This window comes from Mus caroli, chromosome 8 (genome assembly GCF_900094665.2).
Source record: "Mus caroli chromosome 8, CAROLI_EIJ_v1.1, whole genome shotgun sequence".
NCBI lineage: Eukaryota > Metazoa > Chordata > Mammalia > Rodentia > Muridae > Mus > Mus caroli.
The window spans coordinates 111,269,282-111,283,422 of NC_034577.1; the positions used below are offsets into that span (position 1 = coordinate 111,269,282).

The following is a 14,141-nucleotide window of genomic DNA, read 5'->3' on the forward strand; positions in this document are numbered from 1 at the left end:
GGCACTCATTTCGTAGACCAGGCTGGCCTCGAACTCAGAAATCCTCCTGCCTCTGCCTCCCGAGTGCTGGGATTAAAGGCGTGCGCCACCACTGCCCAGCTTAATTGTTTTTTGAACCATGACTACGTAGCAGTTTTTACCGGGAGAGGCATGTGGGAGATGGAACCAAGGCCTTTGCCCATGCTAAGCATGAGCTCCGCCAAGCCCTTTTTAAAAAACTTCATTTATCCATATATGTTTGTGTAGACCAGAGTTGGTTCTCTCCTTCCACCATATAGAACCAAAGATCGAACTCACGGGGTCTGGCTTGGTGGGAAGCACCTTTATCTCTAAGCCATCTCACCAGCCCAGAGCCTATTTCAAAATGTATCATTTGATATAAGCAGGAGACCGGACAGAGCGCCTGGCCAAACACTTGAGCAGGTCATCTCAGAAGAGTCATTCCCAGCACACTGCCCCGTACTAGCTTTCATGGGTGCACAGTGAAGCTTTGATCACATCATTCCAGAAAGACCTCAATAAAAACCACAGGGACTAGCCGGCCAGTGGTGGCGCATGCCTTTAATCCCAGTACTTGGGAGGCAGAGGCAGGCGGATTTCTGAGCTCAAGGCCAGTCTGGTCTACAGAGTGAGTTCCAGGACAGCCAGGGCTACACAGAGAAACCTTGTCTCAAAACAAACCAACAAACAAAAACACCACAGGGACAGCAGCAGTCGGAGCTTCTGCTCCCTGCTGGTGTGGACACGACACTGCCCCAAAGTGCCCCACACCTAACATAACCTGAAGTCCACGAAGTGCAGGGCAGATAAATAAACTTCTGTCTGTTGTGCAGTAGACATTATAGGCAGTCATGAACACGCAGAAATGCTCTACAGTAACAAGAAGGTGACAGCATGAATCACCCGATGTGATGTTACGTAGAAGAAACAAAGTGCCAAGAATGCACATGGCATTCCTGTCGAAAACACGCAAAAATGGCCTCAGCAAAGCCAAGGCTGTTCTGGCTCCATTGAAAGGGAAGGTGCAGGAAATAGAGTTACTCTGCCTTGTGGCCTGGGTGCTGGGAGCAGAGTGTTTGATGAGAACCCATCTAGGCACTGGATTTTATAGCCCCCGTAAATAAATGCTGGGGAGACAGCCCTAAAGACAGCACCGTGGGGAAGCAGAGATGTGCTCTGGAAAGCTGCCTGGGTTGTTTGACATTTCCCACTGGGTTGTGGGGGTCAATTTGTCAACAGCCAGATTAGGAAGGCCTGATGACTGAAACTCCACACCCTATAGTGTTGAGCAATGCCCCGGAAGCCAAAACCCGAAGTGGGGCAATGTGTTCCTCAAATCTTTTGTTCTGGGCTCTTCACCTCACCCGTGGGCAGAGGCTGCTGGGAGCAGCCAGCATGGTGGCTTAGGTGCTGGGTGAGATGGATCCTTGGTGGAATGGGTACTTAGAAGGTTAGGTACTTAGGAGGGCAGGTGTTTGGTTGGACTGTGCATGCTTGGGGCTAGAAATGGCTGCTTACTGAAAGTGGGCCTGTTCTTGTCACTCTTCCCTTCATGCCCCACTCACTGGCATGTCCCTTAAGAGTGGACTACAGTGCTCTCCTGCCCGGCCACCTGTAGAATCCCTCCCCCCCCCCAAACATTTCATTCCAATCCCAGAATTCCCTGCCTTTCAGCCCATCATCTCTGGTCACTTCCATTCTTCCACTTTTTACTTTATTCCTCTTCTCCACTACGTAAGCCTCACAGAGGGTAGGGAGGTATGTTGGAACCTTAGCCAGCTCACTGTCCTAGATACCTGTTGCGTGCTCCTCTTTTGCAAGAGCACCCCTGTCTCCTGGAAATCACCTTTCTCTTGCACCAGTCAGCACCATGGGGCTGGCACACACCACTCTCTAGACTCATCCAGTCTGGTTGTCCTAGTGAGCTGGCCTCAGGGACAGGCTCTAAGGATGGCTCATTTCCACCAAATTATGGGCTTTTGCTGGAAGAATCAAAAGAGAAAACCCCTTTGGTCCACTGGGCTACCAAGGTGAGACAATATAAGCCTGGAGCTGCTTGAGGCCAGTGAGTGAAAAGAACCTAATCTGGGAAGGAAGTTGATCTAGGCAGTGTCTTAGTTAGGAACGGTTTCTATTGCTGGGATAAACACCATGACCAAAAGCAACTGCGTTAGCACATCACTGAAGAAAGCCAGCAGGAACCTGGAAGCAGGAACTGAAGCAGAAACCCTGGTGGAGTGCTGGTTACTGGCTTGCTCCTCCTGGCTCACTCAGCCTACCGTTCTGGAGTTCCCAGAACCACCTGCCCAGGGGTGTCACCTCCCACAATAACCTGGGCCCTTGCGAGTTCATCCAAAACTGCCTCACAGGTCAATCTGGTGGGGATGTTTTTTCAACTGAGATTCCTACTTCCCAAATGACTAGCATGAGTCAGGTTGCCATAAAACTAGCTAGCACAGGCAAGACAGGAAGAGATGGGTTTTAGTGCAGTTAGAGCCTGCTGGGCTTTTAAATGATGGGACCCCACAGATGCCTCTTCAAAGGGCACCCCATAGAGTCAAGTGTTTGAATGCTTGGCCAACAGGGAGTGGGACTATTAGGAGGTGTGGCCTTGTTGGAGGAAGAGCATCACTGTGGGGGTGGATTTGAGGTTTCTGTGCTTAAGTTCTGCCCAGTATGGAATTCCAGTCTCCTCCTGGCTGCCTTCAGATCAAGATATAGACATCTTGGCAACTCCAGCATCCAAGTCTGCCTGCACACGGCCCTGCTTCCTACCACAACGATGATGGACTGAACCTCTGAAACTAAGTCAGTTAAATGCTGTTCTTTATAAGAACATTCTGGTCATTCTGTCTCTTCCCAGCGATAACTCCCTAAGACCCGCTTATAGGGCACAAAAGACCCTAGTAACCATCCTTTAAGGGAAAGAACCCTGGCAGATCCCACCTGTCAGTCAGTGTTCTCCAGGGGAGCAGAACAGAATATGGGCTACAGAGGAGGTGTAATAGATCGCCTTACGTGACAGGTGCTGGACAGCCTAACAGCGCCCATCTGTATGCTAGAGAGTCGGAGAACGTGGTGGCTGATTAGTCCTTGAGGCTGGGTGCTTTACCAGTCCCAGTCTGACACTGAAGGCTGCTGGCCTGTAGTCCATGTTTGAAGGCCGGAGAAGCTGGTTTCTGATGTCAGCAAAGGCTGGTGGCAGCAAGAGCACAGATGTGTTCACCAGCAAGGGGCAGAGGCTAAACCAACACCACTTCTCCCCCTGCATCTTATCTGCCCCCCCCCCCATAGAAGGTGCCACCAACCCTGGGAGGAGGGCTTTCCTCCTAAGTTAATCCTTTCAGGAAATACCCTTACACCAGATCAGAAGTTGGTCTCTTAGTCGATCCCAGATCCAAGCAAGCTGGCAGCCAAGGTTAGGCCCCCTGCCTTTGTTTGGAGATGGTGTTCTCACCACAGCCCCTTATCTGCATAGTCACAACAGGAAATAAAGCAAACTAGCCATCAAATAAAGCAAACAAGCTTTGACATTGCTGCTGTTAGCAGGTTCTAGAGAGAGCCTCTTGTCTTCTCAATGGAAAGAATTCAGTCAAGAGACATGGACAGTTTAAGTAAAAATCTATTCAGCAAGTCAAAGCTATACTTCAGAGAAAGATTGGAGTGGGATGGCCAAGTGGGTCCGCATTGTGGTTTTAAGGGAAGATNCTTCAGAGAAAGATTGGAGTGGGATGGCCAAGTGGGTCCGCATTGTGGTTTTAAGGGAAGATCTTAGGATTATTTACTTTTTTTTTTTTTTTTTTGGTTTTACAAGACAGGGATTCTCTGTGTAGCCCTGTATTTACTTATTTTTATTTGGTTTTGGTTTTTCTTTTCAAAGATTTATTTATTTATTTATTTATTATATGAAATTACACTGTAGCTGTCTTCAGACACTCCAGAAGAGGGTGCCGGATCTTGTTATAGGTGGTTATGAGCCACCATGTGGTTGCTGGGATTTGAACTCAGTACCTTCGGAAGAGCAGTCAGTGCTCTTAACCGCTGAGCCATCTCTCCAGCCCCCTGGTTTTGGTTTTTCAAGACAGGGTTTCTTTGTTTAGTATTGGCTGTCCTCAAACTTGACTCAAACTCACAGAGATCCACCTGCCCCTGCCTCCCAAGAGCAGGGATCAAAGGCGTACACCACCTCTGCCGGGCCGATTTTATGATTATAAGGTATGATGTCTCTTTTCCATTCCCAAATCATGATTGGCCGAATCTCCCTTTTAGGATATTCCCATGATCCTCTTGAAGAGCCCACAGAGAGGCACACCACCACAATATAAATGATAGCATGATAAAGTGGGGGGTCTTCTGAAGATGCAGATCTTTGTTAATGCCCACATGTGGCAACTGGGAAAGCCCTGTGGTACCTTAGTCTCTGACAAAATGGACAACCTATCTGCACATTCAAGGATGTTTACCTGCAGAGCAACATCTTGACCACCGGAGAACATAGCTACCAAGACACAGCCCAGCCTCCTCGTTATCTAGCTCCTTGTGTCTCGTGTCTCAGCGCTTCATTTTCAGAGGGGTCACCGATATGATCTGAGTCATCCACCCTGAGTACTTCCTAGGTTGACACCAAGTTCACTTGTCTATGGCTTGCAGAAGGTTCTTCCTCGTTTTTAAATGTCATGTCATCTGCCTCTGTCCAACTTCCTGAGAAGGTCAGAGGCCTGTTAGAAGGCAGGGCAAATGCCACTGAATCTCATGAGGAGAAATGGAGTTTCTCAATATGGAACGGGATCCCTTAGCGAGTACATTTGTTTTCAGTGCTCCCCAACAGCTGTCTAGGTGAGGTCAGGGTTACAGAACTTGGTACCTAGTGCCATCTTCCTTCTCTGAAGCAGGGGAGGGTTCCTTTAGCCCCAGCACTGTCCCCTCACATTCTACAAGTTTTCTGAGCCTTATCTATAGTCTGCTGGACTCTGTGGGGAGCAGCTGTCTTTAGTGTCCACACAAGGATGAAGGCTAGCACCCACCCTTTCCCTCCAGAGCTGGCACCAAGTTCTCACCCGCAGACGTCTAGGTGTGAGACCTTCTCCTGCGGTGGCCACGTGTCCCCAAACTCTCCAAGAACTTTAGCTCCCAGCCTTTCCTAAGGCTCTCTTAAACATTCCCAAGAAGCCTTGGACAGATCTTCCCATCTGTTGTCAGCAAAGGGCAGGTGCTCGGTTACCACCATCTATATCATCTTCCTGATTGGCAGAACTCCAGTCCCCTGCCTAACCCTCAGGACTTCAGAAAAATCCCAGGAGCTCGGCCTTGGTTTTCTTTAGTTTTCCTTTTCCTCCCTGGTGCTGGGCATGGGAGCCAGGACCTTGGCCACTCAGAGGTAGTGACCCGCCCCTGAGCTCCACCCCCAGCCTCTTGGTTATTTCTTTATTAAAGAAATGTGGGAGAAGCTGAATGGCTGGACGTTGTGCTTACTCCTATTTATGAAAAGAGCCAAATCTACTGGCCTCTTAAAGACACGCCTTTCGGAAGACAAACGGGACTCAGCTGGCCACTCGCGCCTTCAAAGGCGTATGGGTCCACGGGACCTACGCTGGGACTCTGCTACCCCAGGCCAGATCAGCTTCGAGGGTCACCTTCCTCTCCCAAACCACTTTTGCGCGCAAAAAGGCCGCGCCCTAGTCATCCTCTGCTGGAACTCTGTTCCTGAGCGAACCCGCGCGGCTGTCGGGAGGCGCAAGGACTAAGGGGCGCTCCCGCGCCTGCGTACAGGAGCTGAGCGAGGCCCGGCGCTCCCAGCAAAAGTGACAGCTCGCGAGTCACGTGGTGCTCTGGAGGCGTGGCTCCCGGCTTGCTCCAGAGAACTCGTACGTCACGCGCGGGAGGAGGGTGGGACTGGGCGTGGCGCCCCCTGTTGACTGACAGCTCTCTCCGCGACACAACCGAAGGGCCCGACTGCTCGCGCGTCACGTGCAGCTAAAGGGGCGGGGCGCTCCCGGCTGACTGACAGCCCGCTCCGCCGCGCCTCAGAAGGACCCGGCACGGCTGGTCGCGCGCGGTGCATCGGCGGCAGCTGCAGACCCGACGGCGTCCGCCCCCCTGCCCGGTCCCGCAGGCCGCCGCGGCGAGAGGACCTCGGGCTGCGGTGCTGCGCTCGCGAGGGGTTGTGCGGCGTGGCTGCGCGGGGACCGGTGAGGAGGGGTCGCTGGCGGCGTGGGCGGGTCGGCTGGACGGCCGGTGCGGCGGGCAGGGCTGTCATTCTGCGGGTCTCAGTGGAGGGCCGCGGGCTGCTCAGAGGCCACGACCGCGCCGGGGCCGGCTGGGAAGGCTCGGACCCCGAGGCCGCTTCTAGGATTTGGGAAGACCGGGACCCAGTCACGCACGGGTCTGCGCTCGCCCCGAGTTGCAGGGTTGATGAGACGTGGGAAGGTGACAAGGGGAGGAGGAAGCAGGCTCGGCGGTCCAGTCCAGTGCCGCACACGGGTGCGACCTACGGAGTGAGCGGGAGCGCGGCTCTGCCGGCGCAGGTGCGCTGGCACGGGCTGGGCCCCCGACGTGGAGCTGTCCCGGTGGTGAGTCAGAGGTAGAGGTGAGCTGGCAGCTGGCAGGCCGGGCTACCCTCGTCCCGGCTGGGATCCAGCCTGTAACCCGATGCTGAGGTTCTGATTCATTCCCTTCGATCTGCCTCCCTCCCAAATCATGAAAGCAGGACAGCGACAGACACAGCATGAACCCCAAGACAGGGCAAAGAGGCTCGGGCATTAGTGAGCCACATCCCTTCCCTCTTTCCCACACTGTGGTCAGAAGTAGGGATGTTTAGGCCTTTGAGGACCAAGATGGCAGATAAGCTGTTTCGACGGGCTCCGAGGAAAAAGTTGACATCTGAGATTTTCTTTTCCTCTCAAACACTGGTGATTTCTGGTTGGTGATGATGAGCTAGCTCAGTCTCTGTTGCAATCCAGAAGTTTCTTGGGATGGTTGTCTTTTGGATGGTCTGTGTCAACTCATGTGGAGTGGACTCCTATCTCTTGAGAATGTCACAAGTATACCCGCATCACAAGTCTTAAAGAAATTGAAGTGAGTTATCTCCGCAGATGCTAAATGCACTTCTATCTTCATGGCAATGTTTGTTTCTTCCAAGGTAAGTGGTTTTAGAATAACCCCAAATGGCGCTGAGGGAGCTTCTTTGAGGACAGCCTCCCAATCCCCTGTGCCCCTAGGGAGCTATTGAGTGGGCAAGTCATGTGAATACCCGGCTTTCTTTCCTTTTCTCCCTTCTTGTCTTCCTTTCACAAACGGAAAGTCATTGAGTTAAAAGGAAATGTCAAGGGGCTAAAGAGACAGTTCAGCCAGCGCTCGAGAGCATGTTCTGATCTTCGAGAGCTCCAGAGTTCAGTTCCCACACCCACATCAGGGGACTCCCAGCCACCTAGCCTCACAGAATCTGATGCTCTCTTCTTGCCTTCTCAAGCACCTAGTCACACACATACAAAAAAAGTTAAACAATAAAAACAACTAAAAAATGAAATTTCAAAAGCCAGATACAATGGTATAGACTTGTACTATTAGTACTCCAGAAGCCGAGAAAAGAGTATCATGGGTTCAAGGCCACCCTGGGCGGTATAACAAGACCACGTCTAAAGAGAGGACTAGAAAGCTGAATGACACCCCACTTCAGGATGACAATAGGAGAATGACTTCTTCTGTCACCGGGCTCTCTTGCTTTGGTAGCTTCCAGAGTACTTTCAACAGGATCTCCTTGTTCATCTCCACCATTAATTTGGGAGTGGCAAGTATCATTCCTCCTGTGACACAGATGAAGAAACCAAGCCTCACTTGTCCAGGGCCACTTAACTGTTGGAGGCAAAGAAAGCTCCACAATACCTTTGTTGCTAAAAGTGCTGGGTATAGTAGCTCGTCACCCAAGAGGACTTGAGATGGGCATGAGCAGACTACGCCTCCTGTTGGGCTGGAGGGCTGAGTGGAGTATCCTCTGCTCTCCTTGCCTCACTGACAGTCAGCGGGGCTGGCCAACCAGCATCACCATACTGTTACCTCTCCCGCTACCCTCTGTGGCAACGCAGATTTGTTTCTAGGCTTTGAGAAAGCCAGTAGGAAGTGTGTTGCAGAGTATCTTTGCTCAAGTGCTTAGTTTCCAAACAGGTCAGGTGTCCTCAGCTGTGAAGCAAGACAGCATGGTCAGTCTAGGGAGACCTGCCCCAATGATTTTCTTTTCCATCTCCTGAACAGAAGAGAAGCATGGTGAAATCCATGGAGCTGCTGCTGGCTCTGCTGCGTTCACCTAGATTTGGGATGTGGCATTGTTTGAGGTTTTGTGGCATTTTTTTTTTCTATTTTTAGCATACACAGCTGCTCTTGTTAGGGAAGAACAAGCTTTTTATCCCATTCTCTAAATCCGGGCAGCACCACGGAACTGCAGGGGGTTACTTTTTGGCTGTCTCTGCAGGTCAGTGGTTCAGGCCAGACCAAAAGCTAAAACAGTTGTGGGTACATGTATCAAAGCCAAGGTCCGACCTGAAAGGTTTCCTTTACTGCATGCCTCCGGGACTTTGTTCTTTTCTGAATAGCACATTTAATGAAGGTCACAGGAAGCCATGCAGAGAACTCATTGTAAGTTGCTACAGAGGTGCAGGTAAGCCAGGAACATCTTGATGGCCAGAATTACAGAACATACAGGGCTGTTACTGGTAAGATCCCAAGAAGCAAAGGACAAACAGTGCGGTTAGAAAGGCTTGTTTGGAGAATGCCATGGTCTCTCGTGATGAAGTTCAGACTTCGTCTCTTAGGCTGCCAGGTGCTGACACGGGTGCTGACTGATCTCATCTGTATCTCCAGTGTCAGCAGCTACCCCAGTCACTCCCAGGAGTCTCTTAAGCAGGCCTAGTTTGCTGTGCCACAGGGCCTGTGCACTGGTTGTTCCTCCTTCCTTGCAGGTACCTCCCTGTCATTCAGGTAACCACTCCTATGTCACATGTTACGTGAGCCCGTCCCTGAGACTCAAAACAATCTTCCTGTTTCCTCTGGTCCCCAGCCCACTCTCTTCAGCACATGGCAGTATTCTTTATCTGTATTAGAAATAACCTTGTTCCTTTGAGAATATTTTTATTATCTGCCCACTGTTCGCTGCTGTATCAACACGTTGGGACCAGTGGCTGTCTTGTAGCAGTGCTCAGTGCATACTTACTGTAGGACCGTTTATGTCAGAGCCTGGCAGGATGGGAGGAGGTGCTACTGAGGTGGACACTGAATCGGCTTCTCTTATGGGAGATAGCAGCTTAGCAGCTGACCAATGGGCAGAAGAGTTCAGGCATGGTGGATGGGAAGAGAAGCCAAGTGATGGGTTATGTCAGTCTCCTGGAGGAGCTAGCTATAACAAAGCTCAATAAACCACGTATCTCAATACAATATAAATGTATTCTCTCAGAGGCTCACATACCAGAAGCCCAAAGTTGAGGGAGGAATAGGGCAGTTTCCTTTTCCTTGGTTCAGACTCCATGTGTCTTTCAGCTGCTGCTGGTTGCTGGTGAGCCCAGGCATCCTTCCCTTATAGCAGACACACTCTAGCCTCTGCCTCTGTGTTCTCACCTTGTCTCTGGGTCTTCTCTTATAAGGGCACCTGTTAGGCTGCATTTGGGGTCCATTTTATCCTATCGTGGTCTCAATCAGCCACATCTATAACTGTCCTTTTCCAGATAAATTCACACTCACATATCTGGGGATAGAACTTCAAATGACATTTGGGGGCGGGGCATGATTCAACTTAACATCTTCCAGCTACAAGATCTCATGATCTCTAAGTTGGATGCAGTGGCGCTCACCTAGCACTCGGGAGGCTGAGGCAGGAGGATTGCACCAAGTTTGAGACCAGTTTCATAGAAGTTTGAAGTCAGGCGTGGCTATAGAGTAAGGCCCTGTTTCAAAACACTAACAAGCAAATAAACAAAAACAAAAACAAGCCAACAAACAAAGCCAACAACATATAGTGACATTTTAACAGGACAAATTGGTGGAAGGTGTTTGGCAGTGCTTAGGATTGGTGACAATGACTTAGATGTTTTCCTGGAAAGCGTCCATGATCCTCCCATCTTCAGGGGAAGGATGCGCTGTGTGCTACACGGAAGGTCCTGGGACAGGGTTTCCTGCTTCTGCTTTTTGCTGGATTATGTCCAATGGAGTAGAAATAGCTTGTCAGCGTCTAGCAGGTAAAGCTATTCCATCCCTATTCTGCTCACTGTGGACTTCACACCTCCGCGTGGAGGAGGTGCTGACACCGGGGAAGCTGTGCCCTTCCTCTATCATCCCAAAGGCAGCTGCTGAGCCTGTAGGGACATGCAGTCAGTCTCTGACCTTGACCTTTGACTACGTGTGAACTCTTCAGGAGCTCCTGCCAGGATGGGTTGTGCTTTCCTGGTGAAGGAACCTTGCCCTTCTCTCACTGGCTCTCTAAATCCTCATCTTGTTTCGCTTAGTTTGCTTTGAGATGGGATCTTGCTGTGTAGCCCAGGCTAGCCTATTGCTCACAATCCCCCCTCAGCCTTCTAACTGCTGGGATCACAATGTCCAGGTTGCTGGGGGGTTTTTGTTGGTTGGTTGGTTGGTTGGTTGGTTGGTTGGTTTTGGTTTTGATTAGGTAACCCATGTGGCTGGTATCAAATTCAAAGGCATACCAAGATGTCAGTGAAAAGCTGCTTCTATCATTCTGCTGCCTTCACCACCTCCACGGGCACCATTACTGTCAGCATCTTGGGGCTCCTTCCAGAGACCTGATGCTCTTTTTATGTTTGCGTTCCCAGTCACCACAGGGCTGTTGTTGTCTCTCCTTCCAGCCTTCTTTCCTCCTGCCGCTTCTGTGCCCAGTGGACTGGCTTGTTCCCATGTGTTCAGAGATGATGACACCATCCCTGCCAGGAGTTCTATATTGGGAAGGAAAGTGCTAGAAGAGATGATTTGGTGGTGCCACATTTGAGACAAAAGTGAGGAAGTGCTTCTCTGGGAGGGGTGGTTTTCAGTGTCCTGTTTCTTCAACCTCATTAGCTAGGTTAGTGCTGGGAGGGGAATGGGACCCAGGGAGCAGGGTCAGCTGATTTTATGTTCCAAGGGTGTGAAATTATCCAGAGCCTTATTCTAGCTGGCGATTATTATAGGGTACATCTGCCGTGACAAGCATCGTGGTCAGCTTTATGGGGTTGTCATGTCAATCCCCACAAAAGCAGTCTGAGTAGTCTCTGGTAATATCCCAGTTTACAGTCGAGACTCTAGGTATAGAAGAGCCAAGAAACTTGCAAATCCAGGTTCCCTGGCTCTGAATCTGGCTCCTCGGCTAGTCTACTCTGCTGCTGCCCTGGGCTGAGCCACCAGTGAGGCCCCTGTTAGTGTGCTTCTGACAGTGCTGGGGACTACACTGGTCCTTTGCTCTCTGTGCCTGGGCATTCCTGGAGCCCTGCCAGCCCTGGGATTTAGTCTCTAGGCCTTATGGACCCCTCCCCATCAAGATCACTGTCTCCGGGGCTGTGTGCCTGCTCAGGTGAGCCTTCACCCACCCCTCCCACTCTTTTGCCTGCCCTCAGCACTTCCTAGCATTTTGGGGATGCAGAAGTGCTGAGGGCAGAAGGCTGAAGACTGCTTGAAAGCCCTGGCCTCTCAGAGCCTGGCTGCCATCTTACTGCCCAGCTCCTTCTGTGAAGGTGCTTAGCTCTCGGCTTCAGACCTGAGAGTTCACTCACTCCTCAAGAGGCTTCTGCCTTCCCTCACCCTCTCTTAGCATGGGCTTTAAATAGCCTCCTCCCTCCCCTCTTTCTTCTCTGTTTCCTCCTTTCTTTAGGAGCTTGTCGAAGTACATTTTACACATTATAGAATCTACCCATTTCACGATTCAGTTATTTTTAGTAACGCTACTGAGTGAGTGGTAAGACCATCGTCATAGTCTAATTTTAGACCATTTCCATCGCCCCCAAAAAAGCAAGTCACTAGTGATAGCAGTTACTCTTTGTCCTGTCCCTCACCCAGGAGCCACTGTTTTATGTCCTCGTCATGGTTTTGCCTATTCTGGGCACTGAGCAGAAGGTGGTCCTTTGTGACAAGTGTTATTTCTAGTTAAACCCTCTTGGAGCATGGTGAAGCATGGGCCAGTCTTTCCTCCCATTCAGCCATTATTTTGTCCTGAGAAAGTGTAGTGCCTTCTGTCCCTCTGTCTTCCAGCACCATCTGCTGTCTTACAGATCTGCCTCCGCTGTGGGAGAGCAGGTGAGTGAGGGCGCCCTTAATGTTATCACTGACTCAGCTGTAGACTTTAATTTGGGGATGGGGATACCATCTATGTATCTCTGACTGGTTTGAACCCACGATCCTCCTGCCTCAGCTTCTCCAGTGCTGGGATCACAGGCAGGTGGCACTAGCCTGGCTCAGACCTTTTTTGAATTGCATAAGCTTGTCCATGAAGTCTTCTTTCTGTCCCAGGATCCTAGTTAGGCTTTCTGTTGCATTTCTGTCATAGTCTCCTATGCTGGAGCCCCTCTCTGGTTTGTACACACACACACACACACACACACACACACACACACACACACCACAGACAGTGACAGAGAAAGACAAAGACAAAGAGACAGAGACACAGACAGAGACACAGAGAGACACAGACATACACATACACACACACGGGGGAGGGGGGGAGAGAAACAAACAAACAAACAAACAGTGGATCTTAGCTATGCAGGCTCCTACCAGAAGCCCTTTCCAGCCTCTAAAGCCAGAGTTGGGTGTTCAAGACCTATTACAGAGCAGGGGTTGTTTTGCTCTTAGTTACTGCCCCTGTCCAGGCTATTGTGCTGTGTGCTGAACATAGGCAGAGGCTCCTACCCAGCCAGGTGTCCTAGAGACATTTCCCTGGCCTTTGCATCTCAGGCATGATTCACAGCAGATGAGTCACAGCTGCAAAATGGCCACTGAGCTCGGGGGGACTGGAGCACAGGAAAGAGCAGATCTAGTGCAGATGGAAAATACCAAAGTAGTGAGGCACAGTGGCTGATTTGATCCAACATGCTTGAGTTGGGAGGGGTGAGCAAAAACTGGGGTGCAGAGCTGGGGTTCCTGAGCAAGGGATGAAGGCTCTGAAAGAACAGGAACCCATTCTGACTAACTATAAATATTAAGGATGAAGACTTAAATGTAATCCAAATAACACCAAATCTGAGGTGTCCTCCCCTGGGATTTTAGTTTGGGGTGATCCAAAGGAGATGGGAAGACAGCTAATAACCAACCAAGCTCAGTGCTGCTTCTACTCTGGGGTCCAGAGCATGCTTATAGCTAGGCAAGGTGGTGCATGCCTGTAACCTTGGCACTCCCAGGGCTCAGGGCTGCAGGACTAGGGCTAGTGCCTCTTCCTGGTAGTCCTAAATTTGTTCTGCTAACATGTAGCCTGCTCCATGAGCCTGGGTCGTTAGTCTAGCTTCCAGGACTAGCCTAAAGCCCTCTCAGCCCCAGTTCCTGCTCCAGGCTTTTGCCTCACTGTTGGCTACACAGGCCAATCCCCTGCCTTCTCATGCTGGGGTCTCCCTGCCCAGCCAGTCCTTCACACTCAGTACAATTCAGCAGAAATTCAAGGTAAGCCACATGGGTAAATTGTTCTAGAAGCCACAGTAAGCATCCAAAAATAATAGTAGTGAAATGAATTTAAGATTTCTATATAGTCAGTATTCTATGTAACCAACATTTCCACATGATATAGTTTTTTAAAGGGCCATTTATTTGTATGTGTATGGGTGCTTGCCTGTATGTATGTATGTGGACCACATGTGGGTCTGGTGCCCACAGAGGCCAAAAAGAGGATATCAGATCCCTTCAAGACTAGAATTACAGGCTGATGTGAACCACTATATATTCAGATGCTAGGACTCAAACCTTGGTTCTCTGGAAGTGCAGCCAGTGCTCTTAATGGCTAAGCCATCTCTCCAGTCCTAGAATATAGTCTTCTGGGGGGTTTGTTGTTTTATTTTTTGTTTTTGTTTTTTTTTTTGTGGGTGCAGTGAACTTTATTGATGGTATTCAAGAGAGTAGGGAGGGCTCCCTAGGCCCCTCCTGTTATTATGGGGGTCTGGGATGGAAATTGTGAGGGAGATACTCAGTGT

The 14,141-nt window shown here is 50.4% G+C and overlaps 1 protein-coding gene across 3 annotated transcripts in view; it reads left to right on the top strand.

Moving 5' to 3' along the window:
* Kiaa0513 (KIAA0513 ortholog) overlaps positions 1 to 14,141 on the top strand; it is a 65,678-nt gene that overhangs the window by 6,672 nt on the left and 44,865 nt on the right. For 2 of the 3 annotated variants that reach the window (XM_021169905.2, XM_021169903.2), the window contains exon 1: positions 6,029 to 6,188. The exons of the other annotated variant lie outside the window; for it this stretch is intronic. The gene's annotated coding sequence lies outside the window, so the exon portion shown is untranslated. Of the gene's footprint in view, positions 1 to 6,028; positions 6,189 to 14,141 lie in introns of those variants that run through there. 3 annotated transcript variants of the gene reach the window in all.